Raw genomic sequence first — 15700 nt, 5'->3', positions numbered from 1 at the left:
CAGTGTGTTTTTGTACTGGCTAGTAATGGTTTTTCCTTTCCATATTTAGTGCTTCTTTCAGGAGCTCTTGCAAGGCAGGCTTTGTGGTGATAAATTCCCACAGCATTTGCTTGTCTGAAAAGGATTTTATTTCCCCTTCACTAATGTTTCGCACATAGTTTCACCAGATCTGAAATTCTGGGTTGTAAATTATTTTCTTTAATAATATTTAATATTGACCCCCAATATCTTCTGGCTTATAGTGTTTCCACTAAGTGGGCTGTTAGTCTGATGGGTTTTACTTTGTAGGTGACCTGACCTTTCTTTCCAGTTGCCCTTGTGTTTTTTCTTGCATTTCGACCTTGGAGAATCTGATGATTATGTGTGTCGGGGGTTATCTTCTCATGGAATATTTTACTGGTGTTCTCTGGATTCCTAAATTTGAATATTGGCCTGTCTTGTTAAGTTGGAGAAATTATCCTGGATAATATCCTGAAGTATGTTTTTCAACTTGGTTCTGTTCTCCCTGTCTCTTTCAGGTACCCCAATCAATCATAGGTTTGGTGTTTTGACAAAATCCCATAGATATTGGAGGTTTTGTTCATTCCTTTTTATTATTTTTTCTCTGAGCTTGCCTGCATGTCTTATTTCAGCAAGATAGTCTTCAGTCTCTGAGATTCTTTTCTCCACTTGGTCTATTTGGCTATTGATACTTGTGGTTGCATTGTTAAGTTATCCTGTGTGTTTTTTGGCTCCTTTGGATTCTTTATATTCTCTAAACTGATTATTCTGGTTAACTGCTCTTGTAATGTTTTATTATGTTTCTTAGCTTCTTTGCATTGGGTTAGAAGATAGTCCTTTAGCTCAGTGAAATTCATTATTACCCAACTTCTGAAGTCTCTTTCTGTCGGTTTATCCATCTCACTCTCAACCCAATTCTGTGCTATTGCTGGAGATGTGTTACAATCATTAGGAGTACAAGAGGCTCTCTGGCTTTTTGAGCTTTTGGTGTTTTCTTGCATTGTTTCCTTCTCCTCTTTGTGAGCTTATCTACCTTCAATTTTTGAGTATGCTGACCTTTGGATGGGATTTTTGTGGGATCTTTTTTGTTGATGTTGCTGTTGCTTTGCTTCTGGTTTGTTTGTTTTTCTTTTAGCAGGCCCTTCTTCCATAGGGCTGCTGCGATTTGCTGGGGTCCACTCCAGACCATATTTGCCTGTGTCCCTCCCACACTTGGTATTACCAGCAGAGGCTGAAAAACAGCAAAGATGGCTGTTTGTTCCTTACTCTAGGAGCTCCATCCCAGAGGGACACTGACCTGCTGCTGGTGAGAATGCTCTTGTATAAGGTGGCTGGTGACTCCTATAGGAGAGTATAGTCAGGAGTGATAGAATCAGGGACCCACTTAATGAAGAACTGACTGCCTTTTGGAGGTGTGGGTGGACTGTGTTGGGAGGAATCCCCCTTGCCTGGACTGGCTGGCCTCTTCAGAGCCAGCAAACAGGAAAGACTAAGTCTACTGAGCCATGGAGACCACAGCAGCCCTTCCCTCAGAGGCTCTGTCCCAGAGAGATCAGAGTTCTGTCCATAAACCCATGGGTGGAGTTGCTAAAATTCCTGCAGGGTGGCTTTGCTTAGTGGGGGGAAATGGATCCTGGTCCCACCTAAAGAAGCAGTCTGGCCAAGATCTGCCACAGCCACTGCGTTGCGCCATAGGAAAATCTTCCCAGTCCAAACTGTCTGGTCTCCTGGCGCTGGCAGGGGGAAATGGCAGACTGGAGCCACAGTGATCACAGCCACCACTCCCCCAGTAACTCAATCCATTTAGGCAGTCTCCAGCCTACTGCCACTGGCTGCAACACAAGTGGCTGCTGACTGTCTCTATAGCTCTATGCTTGGACCCCAAACATGGGCTTATAAGGGTATGTCCTGATCTATGGGTTGCACAGAACTGTGAAAACAGTGAGATTTCCTGGGTAAGGTAGCACTATCACTCACTGCTTCCCTTAACTGGGGGTGGATGCTCCCCTTGCCCTGTGCGGCTTCCAGGTGGGCCATTGTTCTATCCTTCTTTTCCTCACTCTCTGTAGGTTGTGCCAACTGCCTAGTAATTCTCAATAAGAAAACCTGGATACTTCAGCTGAAGGTGCAGGATCCATTCACCATTTTCATTCTTCTCAGTGGAAGCCACCAACAGCAGTTGCTTCTAGTTAGCCATCTGGTCCCCTCCTTTCTATTTTTTAGTCTTCGTTTTTTAGTAAGTTGTTTAAGTTTATGACAGGTTTGTCATTATCTTTAATTCAAGCACTATTAGGTTCATGTTGTTTAATTTTTATGAAGTTAAGAACTTTTAAAAAGTATTTTTTTTTGCTCCCAATACTTTTGGCTTGTGAACACAAGTTATAGCTTGCAAAGCCCATACACTTTAAATTTAGTCAGGTTCTCTTTGTTTGTGTGTGTCCAACTACTAAATTAGTTTTTGGAAATATTTCAAGGACATTCTATAAAGTATGTTTTTATTCTCTATTTTTAGAATGTGTATAACCGGTTCATTGTTATTTAATCACTCCGTTTTTCCACATTTTCGTGTAATGGGCCTATATAATTCAAAAATGTTATTTCAAAATCGAATTTTTATTCTGATTTTACTTAGTTTCCTTTGCCTTTTCAAACTGAATACTTTTAACTCTTTGTTATTTGGTGTAGTTACAGCTCTGACTGCCATAACATCTTCATAAATTATTTTTCTAATGATATATGTTTCCCCTAGTAATGCCTCTAATTTTAAGATCGTGCTGTTAGATAATAACATGATCACTTCACCCAGTTGTTGCTCTTTGCTAGGTATTGTTTCGCCTTCCATGTATTCATTTACTTTTAACCTTTCCTCATCACTTTCCTATTTATGGTTCTTATGAAGAAACACATTTCTTAATGGTCCTTTTAATGCAAATTGAAATTCTTTTTCTCTCCCTCTCTCTGACCACCACTTTTTCTTGTGAATATAAATAATTCAAAATCCAAGCTGTTGGAACTTTAAGTATTTAAATAGTCTTTAAGGAATGTGATTATGAAACCTGAGTCACAGGACAAGCCACTGTAACCTAGGCAGCAGGAACCTTTGTTTCTCTGATTATACATTAGTCTTCTTCCTTACTTACATTGTTTTGTAAAATATTGCAAATGACTAAAGAACACAGTGAAGACCCCTTTACTCTTTCCTGTTGATCTTCATTATAGATTAATTTCCCTCTTATCTTTCTCACGGAAAGACTTCATAACTATCATATCATCTTACAATAGTATGTTAAATACACTTTTAAATTAGTAAAGAAATATAAACAGCTGTAAAGAGAAAAAAAAAAAACAAGCTTTGAAAAAAATTAACTAATAAAACATTTGTAATGTATAAACCAGCATATAGAAAATGTTGTAAATCTGTTCATGTTTTTCTCATATAAGTAATACCTTAATTTTTAACTTTGGAGCACTTACCCCATTTCTCTAAAGTCTGTATTTCCCAGATGGTTATTCCCAGCATTGGGCTCAAATAAACTCTATAATGAATCATCTATTCTGACTCTCATTATTTAAGGTTGACATCTCTCTCAGTCCATTGAACTGTAATATAAAAACAGATGTATTAGATTTTATATTATCCTTTTTTAGTCACTATTTTATAAGCTTTCTGTTTGTTCCATCTTTTTTTTTTTTTTTTTTTTTTTTTTTTTTTTTTTTTGAGACAGAGTCTGGCTGTGTCGCCCAGACTGGAGTGCAGTGGCGTGATCTCGGCTCACTGCAAGCTCCGCCTCCCGGGTTCATGCCATTCTCCCGCCTCAGCCTCCAAGTAGGTGGGACTACAGGCGCCCGCCATCACGCCCGGCTAATTTTTTGTATTTTTAGTAGAGAGGGGGTTTCACCGTGTTAGCCAAGATGGTCTCGATCTCCTGACCTCGTGATCCGCCCGTCTCGGCCTCCCAAAGTGCTGGGATTACAGGCTTGAGCCACCGCGCCCGGCCTGTTCCATCCTTTTAACCCCTATATCCTTATTAATTGATGAGGTTATCAGTAATTACTTATTTCCCTTATTAAATTGTAAGTTATGTCAGATCCTCTACCTACAGTTAATTATGTATCTTTCTCTAACACTGACAGCCAAAAACATTTTCCTTACTATTATTTGAAAACGAAGCACTGATTATTTCACCTAGTCAATGTATGCAATTCACCCACTCTTTCTTTTCATCTGCTATAAGCATAATATTTAGAATACGTCTACCACACTTACCTGACTTTATTTTATTCATCTACTAAGTTTATCTGAGACAATTTAATACTTCACTTTGGCTCTAATATAATAATTACCTACACAATATGCCCCATTTATCTCAAGAATCCCAATTCAGCTAAGTCATTAGTCACTGATTTAGATTAAGCTATGTATTACTAACCACTGTTATCTGTCCTCATTATTTTCCAAAGTGTAAAGTCTCTGTTCATTTTTTGTTTAAGTAATATATCTAAATGTTTGCTAAGACTCATGCATCTTGCTCTAGTGGTTTACATGCTGTGAATCAATACATTCCTTTTAAAAATTAACACATAATAATTGGGCATATTTATGGTATACAGAATGATATTTTCATACATACAGTGTGCAACAATCAAATCAGGACAATTAGCATAACCATTACCATAAACATGTATTTTTTTGTGTGTTAGGGAAATTCAAAATCCTCCCTTCTAGTTATTTTGAAATATACAATAATTATTGTTATTTATAGACACTAGAGTGCTATAGAAGAGTGGAATTTATTCCTCCTATCTACCTGTAATTTTGTATCCTTTTACCAACTTCTCCCTGTCCCTCATTCCCCTCTGCCTTCCCCAGTCTGTAGTAACCACTACTCTATTCTCTACTTCTATAAGATCAAAATATTTTAGTTTCCACGTATTCTTTTCATGACAAGAAAGTAATCCCATGACTAAGTGTGGAATTCTCAGTCGTTTTTTTCTCTTATTAGTTGTCTGAACATATTATTCCATTGTCTTTAACATCTAACACTATAAAAGGGGAGTATGAGTTCAGTTTCATTCTTTTCCTTTTGGAAGAAAAAAATTGGAATAAAAACTTGCAATATTTATTTTTATACAGAAATTTAGGAATCATTACACAGATTGAATACCACTAATCTGAAATGCTTGAGACCAGCAGAAGTATTTCAGATTTTAGATTTTGGAATTATCACATTATACCAGTTGAGCATCCCAAATTCAAAACTTCAAATTGGATGTTCCTATGAGCATTTCGTTTGAGTGTCATATAGGTGCCCAAAAAGTGTTGCATTTGGAAGCATTTAGAATTTCAAATTTTCAGATTTGGAATGTTCAACATGTATCATGTATCTAGATGTGTTTTTTGTCCTATTTTATCTAAAATGTTGGGACTCTTCCATTGTTCAAATCCAAGTTCTCAGTTCATGGAGATATTATTTTTAAATTTTTAAATCCTTTCCTGTACTTCATTTGCTCCTTGTAGGAATTGTTTTAGTCACCTTTTCTGTGTCAGTCCTACAAGACACTGACTTATATGTGCAACTCTTCGTATTTTTATTGTGTGTACCAAACGTTTCTTTCATTTGATCATTTGGGCCACAAACTCAGGTCTCAATAATAAAAATTCCATTATTTAATTCATCTACTGATTTTTAAAATGGAAGTTTTTAAAACAAAATATTTTTATTTTGCTATTGAATCTTGTTTTAGTACTTATATTTCTCTCTATTTTCATTGTCTTTCATCTGGGTCTTGGAATTGCTTTTGCTTCCTTTTTGCTGTTTAGAATTATTATTATATTTTATAAATACAAATGTAAATACTTTCACGTAAGTGATCTAGTTTAATCTTTGTAGCAATTTAAGTAAGATTTTTTTTTTTTTAATATACCATATAGAAGTAGATACTACAGCTTAAGGAAGTGAAAATTCTTGCCCACATTCACACAGCCAGGTGTGAGATGTAAATTTAAGATTCTCTGATACAAAAGTCTTCTTTATTTTCATGACTTAGTATATTGTCTTTCTTGAGCAGCTTTAAATTTATCTTGTATATTTTAACCTGATTTTTAAAACCTGTGAAAATTTTAAGTTTACATTATAAATGCATATTTATACAAGCAAATACTTTGCATGTCAGAAAATAAATGTTCACACATCAACATATTATTACTACCAAAAGATCATCACTATTTTACCAATATTAAATGCATGTTATACATTAAATACTATTTTCTAAAACAACATTTCTATATGCATGTTCATTTAAATATATTTTAATAAAGCAACTAATTTAGTATATTCAGTTTTATCTTGCTTTTTCACTTAATATTATAGTGTTATTTTTCTACAGGACTACATTTTTTTCCCTTCCTTCATTTCTGATATCAGCAGTATTTATTTTTCTTTTCTGATTTTGCAGGCATTCTTCTTAACCTCCATCTTTTGTTTTATTTACATTAGCTTATCTTGCTTTAACACTACAAAGTAATTCATCTTAAACAGCTTTATGCATTTATGGGTATGTTTCACTATGATACTATTTTATGTACACACACTGGTACATAAACACATGCAATACTTTTTAGGAGTTTTGGGGATGATTTTCATCATTTTGTTTGCTTAACATAGTAGGATCATATAATACATAATCTACTATATCTTGCTTTTTCATGCAGCTCTACTCTCCCAATTGGCATAGCTCTAATTTAGAATTTAAAAGGGCTATACAGTATTTTATAGCATGAATACAACCTATTTTATTTACCTTTCCATTCAGTGTTGGATATTCTCTTTTTTATTTTTTTTCTTGAGCAATGATGAAAATGCAATAATCACATTATATTTTATTCACCCACCTTGATAACCAATAATATGTGGAAGATACAGTAAAACAAAAAAAAGTCTACATTACTTTCATATCCTTTTCTCTCAAGTAAATCAATTATGAGACATTTCTCTCTAAATAATAATCATTGTCTCTGATTTGAAGTGCTACTTAATAATTGAATGTATATTTATTCTTCTCTAGACATGTCTTCCTTTGAACATGTAATGAAATCTATTATAAATTCTTTCCACTAAACTTTTTTTTAGGTTGATTCTGCCTGCTTCTTGAGTTCCAAAACCTCCCTTAGATAAAGCAGTGAATGACAGAAGAGCTAATGAAATACATGACTGCCTGGTTATAAGGCATTCAAAACCACTGACACATGATTGATGTTCATTTAACATCCCCTATTATCTCTATTCCAATTTTGGCACTTTGATTGCTGTGCATAGGTAGAAGATACTAAGAAAGCTTGTATCTGCTCTATTAAATTTGAAGTGATATTTTATATTTTATGTTAACATTTTCATATAGAAGAAAGATGACACAGCCTAAATTGTGCATCCTTTAACGAAGTTACATATGGTGTCAGGACTTGTGGAATTCAGAATTTCTATTTTTTTATTCATTTTTTCCTAATATACATCACAAATTATTTTCTCATCTCTAGATATATTTAATATTGTATACAGTGAAGGGATATTCCCAAATGGATAATAAAATCTGAATAATTTTGTTATGATTTCTTTATTATCTAACTGCTTTTGTATGTTTTTGACAGTAACGGTATACTTGTGATACCAGTCCTTGGTGATGACAAGTTAATGTTTCATGGTTCACTGTTGCCATTGTTTACCATGATAACTTATAATTAAGAAAGCACTCATGTTTGGAACCACTGTACCTCCTCCCTACAAAATATAAAGGTGTTTATTTTTCCTTAAGTAAGTCGTTAAGTATTTAAGAGACATTTCTTAAATGCAAAATTGCCACATGATATGAAAAATTGCTTGTATAAGTTAAGCACAATCACAGGAAAATGTGAATAATTAATCATTTAAATAATAGTTTAAGAAAAGAAAATAAGAAGTACAAATAAACACATATCACCGTATTACTCTATTAAAAATTTGGGGGCATATTTGGCAAAAATCACTAAAAAGTGATACTATATACAGCTATGCAAAACAGATTTTATTTTCTTGAATGTACCAGAAGTTATTCTAGAAATGAAGAACTAAATAAATATATTAAAAGAATGTTTTTCTTCATAGAGAGAAAAAATATTTTAATCCCAAAGTTATATTTTTACCTTTTTCTATTCTATTTTGTGTTCTCTAAAATGTCTAAAAAACCTATCCTTAAAATATGAAATATATACAGATACAAGTATAACTAGTAAAGGAGAAATTTGTCATGATCATTTATTTCAAAAGTGTGAACTTTAGACATTGTCCTATCTTTGTAAAACTTAATTACATTTTCGATACTTCATTTATAAAACTGTGTGGTCAACCTTCAAATTACCAACACTTACTCCAATTAGATATTCTAAGTGTCTTTTCTACAATTTAATTATTTGCTTTTTGGTTTTCTTTTTTTGATGAGGGGTAATCAAAAGCAATTTTTATCTGTATTTTTAATACTGCTCTTCAATAAGAACCAATAATAACTCATGAATGTATGATATCTCATTGTTTTGTGTCATTCTGAATCAATAGTTTCTGGCAGTCCTTTTTCTTAAATTTAGTGAATTTTGAAATGTATGGGTAATGTCTGACACTTTTGATATTCGTGTCCTATCTTTAGTAGTTTATTTTGAGGCTAATGTAAATACATAAATCCATAAATGCACTGTTGCATGATGGAAAACATAATAATTCATGTGTAAATTTTGGCATTTTATGTGCCAAACTTACATTGTAGTGGTTTTCTATTAAAGTGTTTACTTACACAATAAAGAGGAAAAGTAATGTCATTTTTGTTTGTTTGTTTAAAATCTGTTTTGGTGCTTCAGTGAAAAAAAAAAAAAAATCTAAAAGGAAAAATTGGAAATTAAAGGTAAATGAAATAATCCATAGATATTAATATATCTGTAATTAAATAATAATTTTAATATTGTGCTCTTTCACTATGTAACATTCAAGAAGGAATAATTTCTGCATACATGCTGCTGTATAGCTATAGGAGTACAAATTCAATGGGCAAAATTGTTGAAATAAGAAAATATAACTGATTCCTCTCAAATTATTTCTTCAATAATTTTAATATTGATTCATCACCTTTTATACCATCCTACCCAGTATTTTGAAGCTCTCACCATCTCTAATATATTTTTAATTTTGAATTAATAATATTATGGGAATAACAAGAAATGAGGGGAAATAGTTACATAATCAATTGTTGAGACTCTGAATTATTTCAAATGTTGCTAAGACTAAACAGGTTCAGAAATCTTCACTAGTCACAGAAATAGTAGTAATACTTTTTTTTTCCTACTAAAATTATTCAGCAAAATTTGACTACAATTTGTTAAACACATAAAATACTCTAGTTTTCAATCAAAGAGAAAATTCAGGATTGTTCTCAAAGTTTTACTTAGATTGCCCTTGATATTAGTAAATATAGATGCATTATATTTATATTTTACCTTATAACATTAAGCACATACGTAAAGGATATTGCTGTGATTGATGGTAAACTTAGGTTTATATAGGTAAATGTACTGGATATCTATCACTCATATATACTGTTTTTCTCTTCTTCATAATTAGCTCAATTTCAAATTGTGCTTGGAATTTACATAGTTATCACAGAGTTTTTAAAAGGCTGAGTAATAAAAGACAGAGATTATTTCCTTTTGTATACATATGCACACACACATATATGGCAAGACACAATATCAGAGAAATATCAGATCTCCTCATATCAATAAGGTTGGGGAGGTTACTTAAAAATCCCAATTTCTCTCTCCCTTTATATTAGTCTATTTTCAAGCTGCTGATAGAGACATACCTGAGACCAGGCAATTTACAAAAAAAAAGAGGTTTAATCAACAACCCACAGTTCCACCTGGCTGAGGAGCCTCACCATCATGGTGGAAGGTAAAAGTCATGTCTCACATGGTGGCAGACAAGAGAAGAGAATGAGGAAAAAGAGAAAGCAGAAACCCCTTATAAAGCCCATCATCAGATCTGGTGAGACTTACTATCACAAGAACAGTATGGGGGACACTGCCCCCATGATTCAATTATCTCCCACCAGATTCCTCCCACAACACGTAAGAATTACAGGAGCACAATTCAAGAGGAAGTTTGGGTGGGGACACAGCCAAACCACATTATTTCACATGTCCTCACATTTCAAAACCAATCATGCCTTCTCAACAGTCCCTCAAAATTTTAACTCATTTCAGCATTAACTCAAAAGTCTACAGTAAAATGTCTCTGAGACAAGGCAAATACCTTCTGCTTACGAGCTTGTAGCAAATTTGTTAATTCCTAAATACAACATAAGTACAAATACAACAAAAGTACAGTAAGAAAACAGAGAACTTGAACAAAATTATAACAATGAACCTAATTGACATATGTAAGACATTCTACCCAGGAATATCAGAATACATGTTCTTCTCATGTGTGCATGAAACATTCTCTAGGCTAGATCATATGTTAGCATACAAAGCAAGTCTTAAAAATGTAAAAAGATTGAAATCATAGCATGTATCTTTGTTCTACCACAATGGAATAAAAGTAGAAATCCACAGCAGAAGAAAAACAAGAAAATTTACAAATATGCACCAATTAAACAACACACTCTTAAACAACCAGTAAATTAAAGAAGAGATCAGAGGGGAAATTGGAAAATAGCTTGATATATGCAAAAATGAAAACCCAACACATCAATCCTATGTGATGCACCAAAAGCAGTATTGAGGGACAATTATGGTTATAAATGCCTACATTAAGAATAAAGAAAGATGTTAAGTGAACAACTTAATCTTACAACTCAAGGAACTAAAAACACAAGAACCAATGAAGGCCAAGTTTAACAGCAGGAAATAAATAAGAATTACAGCAGAAATGAATGAAATAGATAAGTAAAAAATATAAAAATCTGTAAAACTAAGAATTTTTTTGAAAATATCTATTAAAATGTATAAGCCCTTAGCTACAGTATGATAAAAATAGAAAAAAATTAAGTAATAAGATAATAAATGAAAAAGGAGATATTATGACTGATGCTACAGAAATAAAGAGTGCCAAAACAGACTACTATGGGCTATGGTAGCCAAAAAATTGAATAACCTAGAAAAATGAATAAATTCCCTAGACATATACAGTCTAGCAAGACTGAATCATGAAAACAGAAATTCTGAACAGACCTATAATAAAGAGAAGGACTGAATAAATCTCCCAGTGATAACAAAAAAAGCTCAGGACCCAGTGACTTCACTGGTTGATTCTATCAAATATTAAAGAAGAATTAACACCAATCCCTCTGTACTCCTTTTTAAAAATTGAAGAATAGGAAACGTACTTCCAAACTAATTTATGAGCCAGTATTACTCTTATATCTAAGCCAGCCAAACACACTACAAGAAAAGAAAACAACAGACCAAATTTCCTCTGTAAAATACTTACAAAACTGTACAAACCCTCAGCAAAATACTAGCAAATTGAATTTATCAGCACATTTAAAGCATCACATATTATGACTAAGTAGGATTTATCCCTAGAATGCAAGACTGGTTCAACATACAAAAATAAATTCATGGAATACTCCACATTAACATAACAAAGGAAAAAACCCCACTTTATCATCTCAATTGATGCAGAAAGGTCATATGATAAGGTTCAATATCTTTTCATAATAAAAACTCTTCATAAACTAGGTATAGAAGGAATTTACCACAACATAAAAAGGCCACATATGAAAAACCTACAGTTATATTATACTCAATGGTGAAAAACTGCCATTTTTTCCTCTCAGATTAGGAAGAAGGGAAGGATGCCCACTTTTAATCTACATAACACTGGAAGTAATGGCCAGAGCAATTAGAAAAGGAAAAAAGAAAAGAAATAAAAGGTATCCAAATCAGTAGGGATGAAGTTAAATTATCTGTTTGCAGATGACATGATCTTGTGTGTGGAAAACATTAAGCATGCCATAAAAAGTGTTAGGAATAATAAACTCAATAAGGATCAGGAAATAATACCAGCATACAAAATTTAGTTGAATTTCTAAACTAGCAATAAACAATCCAAACAAAATCAAGAGAAAAAATTCATTTACAATAGTATCAAAAAAAAAAAAATACTTAGGAATAAATATAACCAAGGAGGTAAGGGATTGGTACACTGAAACTATAAAATGTTCACAAATGAAACCAAATAAGTTACAAATATATGGGAAGACACCAAATGTTCATGCAATAAAATAATTAATATTTTAAAATTATCCATATTACCCAAAATTATCTGCAGATGCAATAAAGTCCCTGTCAATATCCCAATAGAATTTTGTTAAAAAAATAAAAAAGTTCTATAATTCATATGAAGCCCCAAAAGACCTCAAATAGCCAAAATAATCTTGAGCAAAAATAACAAAGCTGAAGGCATTAAACTACTTTACTTTAAATATATATCACAAAGACATAGTGATCAAAACAGCATATACTGGCAAAGAAAAAAAAAAAAAAAAAACAGACACATAAAACAATGAGACAGAATAGAATCCAGAAGTAATTCCATGCATTTATAGCCAATTGATTTTTAACAAGGTGTCAAGAGACACTTTTCAACAATGGGGAGATGAAAATATCCTTAATAACAAGTGGTGGGAAAACTGAATATCTTCATGTAGAAGAACAACACCATAGATACCAATCAACTCAAAATGGTTTACACTTAAATGTCAGACCTGAAACTGTAAAATAACTAGAAGAAAACCAGCAAAAGGCTCCATGATATTGGCCGAGGTCATGTTCTTTGAGATATGACTGCAAAAGCATAGGCAACAAAAGCAAAAATTACAAGTAGGATTACATCAAATTGAAAATATTCTACACAGCAAAGTAAACAGTCAATAGAGTAAAGAGAGACATCACAAAAAAGAAAATATTTGCATAACTTATACCTGATAAAAGGTTAATTTTAAAATACATAAGAAACTCAACTCAATATCAAGAAAACAAATAATGCAATTAAAAGATGGGCAAATAATGTATTAGGTATTTCTCAAAAATATATATATATATAAAACCAACAGGAAAATTATAAAAATGGTCAACCAAACTATTCACATGGAATATAGCAATGCATAAAAAAATAAGAAGTTTTGTATTTTCCTAAAATTATATTCTACATGGGATGATACATAACAAAATCATCAAAAGAGTATCATAGTGGGCATGCAAAATGATACGCACTGTGAAGGCAGACAAAACAGCGAGTAATAAACATTGGAGGGTTGTTACAAGAGGATGCTGTAGACAGATTGATGCAGAAAATCCTCGTTTAAGATTATGTGTAAGTATCAACCTGGAAACAAGTCAAGGACAGAGCCAAAAGGGTTGAGGAAGAGCAGTTCAGATAAATGAGAAGGCAGTTATAACTAATGGAAGCATCCATGGCGTGTTTGAAGAAGGAAAATGAGGACAAAGTTCTTGGAAAAGAGATTGAGGAAGAGAATTAAATGATTTTAAAAAGGTAATGTTTTGGGAGGCTGAATGTGTAGACTAGAGATCAAATTATAGAAATAGAATATTACACTTGACTCTAAGGTAGATTTTATTATTTTCTTTTATTTCACCTTTTCTGATTTTATTTCTTATTATTTTCAAAACTTCATTGTTATAAAATATAATAAGCTTAGAAATATGTTTTTTTCATAGTACTCTGTTAGTCATTGTGTCAAAATCTGAACCCAGTGGGCTTATAAAAATGAGAAACAATAGAACACTTGGCAAATTTCTGTGCCTGCTGATGGATCATAAGTATCAGAAGTTTCAATAAAATGAAGACATAACCTTAATCCTTAACACACGATATTCACCTCAGTGGCAATTTTTAGAAAGCTATTAACATTTGCCCATAAATAGAACTTTGATTGCTACATTTTTACTTGGTTGATATTACATTTTTAAATATCGATTCTACTGTCAAGAGGTTAACTAAAATAAAAGACCAAACTATTTTGAGTTAAGCAGAATATTACTGCCCCGAGATTATAAGAGTTAGGAAACTGGATGCATAGAAATGCTCAACAATTACTAACGGATTAATTACTGATATTGTTGGGATGTATATTCCTTCCAAAACTCATGTTGAAATGTGATCCTCAGTGCTGGAGGGAGTCCTAGTGGGATGTGTTTTCGTCGCTGGAATGGAGTAATTCTTCATGAATGACTTGATGCCTTTCCCACGGTAATGAGTTCTCCTTAGTGAGTTCACTCATAATCTTTATTTATTTATTTATTTATTTATTTATTTATTTATTTATTTAAGAGTGTGGCACCTCCCCCTGCCCCGTAAGCTAACGGCTTTCTTGTTCCCCTTTTCATGTGACATACTATCGCCTGCTTCACTTTCCATAGTGAGCAAAAATTCCCTGAGGCCTCACCGGAAGCCAAGCAGGTGCCATACTTCCTTTACAGCCTGCAGAGCCATTAGCCAATTAAACATCTTCTCTTCATAAATTGCCCAACTTCATTACCTTTGGATTAATGCCAACTATATTAGCCCAAAATAGTCTAATACAATTGCTTTAAAAAGGTAATAATCTATTATAATATTCAAATGTCAAATTATGAGAAACTGCAGATAAATTAAAATGCACTTAATCAAGATATGGAATGCAAACTGATCCAAATTATAACTTGAAAGCAAATTGAATCAGCCTAGAAATACTGAAGATAATAAATACATAACACACAAAAGCATGTGTACACCAATATCAGAAATTACTAACAGAATATTTGGAATTTTGAACAAGCAATTATGGTTTTGAATTCATTAACAAATATTTCAATATTAAAGTAACATAGAAGTGAAGACTGGATTGAGTTTTAGTATAGGCAATTTTTAATTGCTATAATATTTAATATCCTATATATTTCAGTGCATTTAAAATAAGATTCCCAATTATTTTTCTCTTTTCTAGTTTAGAAATAAAATATCTCAGTAAATATCCCTACTAAAAATTAAACATAATGCATTATTTTCAGTAATATGAGGCACTATTTTGTATACTTTATCTTTCTCCTACAAAGCCAGTAACGCCAATTTTAAGTGTTGAAACTCGTGTTTTGTATACCTCATTATCAAAATGATATACAATTTCAACTAATCTTTTATAAATTAGATCTAGTAACTGAAGTGGTGAAACTTCTATTTGATAACACTAGATGGTGGTAGAACACTTTTAAAATGGCTTAGCACAATAAATCAGTAAGGACCTCAAATACCAAGAAAATTAAAAGGAAACAAAATTTCCAGTGAGTAAATGTCTATTAATTTCAAAAACTCTTAAAATTTTTGAAGTGATTCTTGCTTGATTATTAGCGTTTGGCAAGAATAGCTCCTTGGGTTTTAAATGTATTCCGATTCTGATCATAGTTCATGAGGCTCAGTTAATTTGGCCTTAAACTCGTTTTTACTTCTACTAGAGTCATTTAATAGAATGTTTTGTAAAGGGCTTATTATAAATTAAAGATGGAGAAACCTTGAATATGATGAGTTTAATAACCTCTTTATGTCACTATATTTACAAAGAAAGATTAATTATGCTAAACTATATATTCGCAAGGTAGAAAGATATATCTTCATGTTATGAA

Source organism: Rhinopithecus roxellana, chromosome 6 (assembly GCF_007565055.1).
Source record: "Rhinopithecus roxellana isolate Shanxi Qingling chromosome 6, ASM756505v1, whole genome shotgun sequence".
Lineage (NCBI taxonomy): Eukaryota > Metazoa > Chordata > Mammalia > Primates > Cercopithecidae > Rhinopithecus > Rhinopithecus roxellana.
This window is presented reverse-complemented; position numbering follows the sequence as displayed.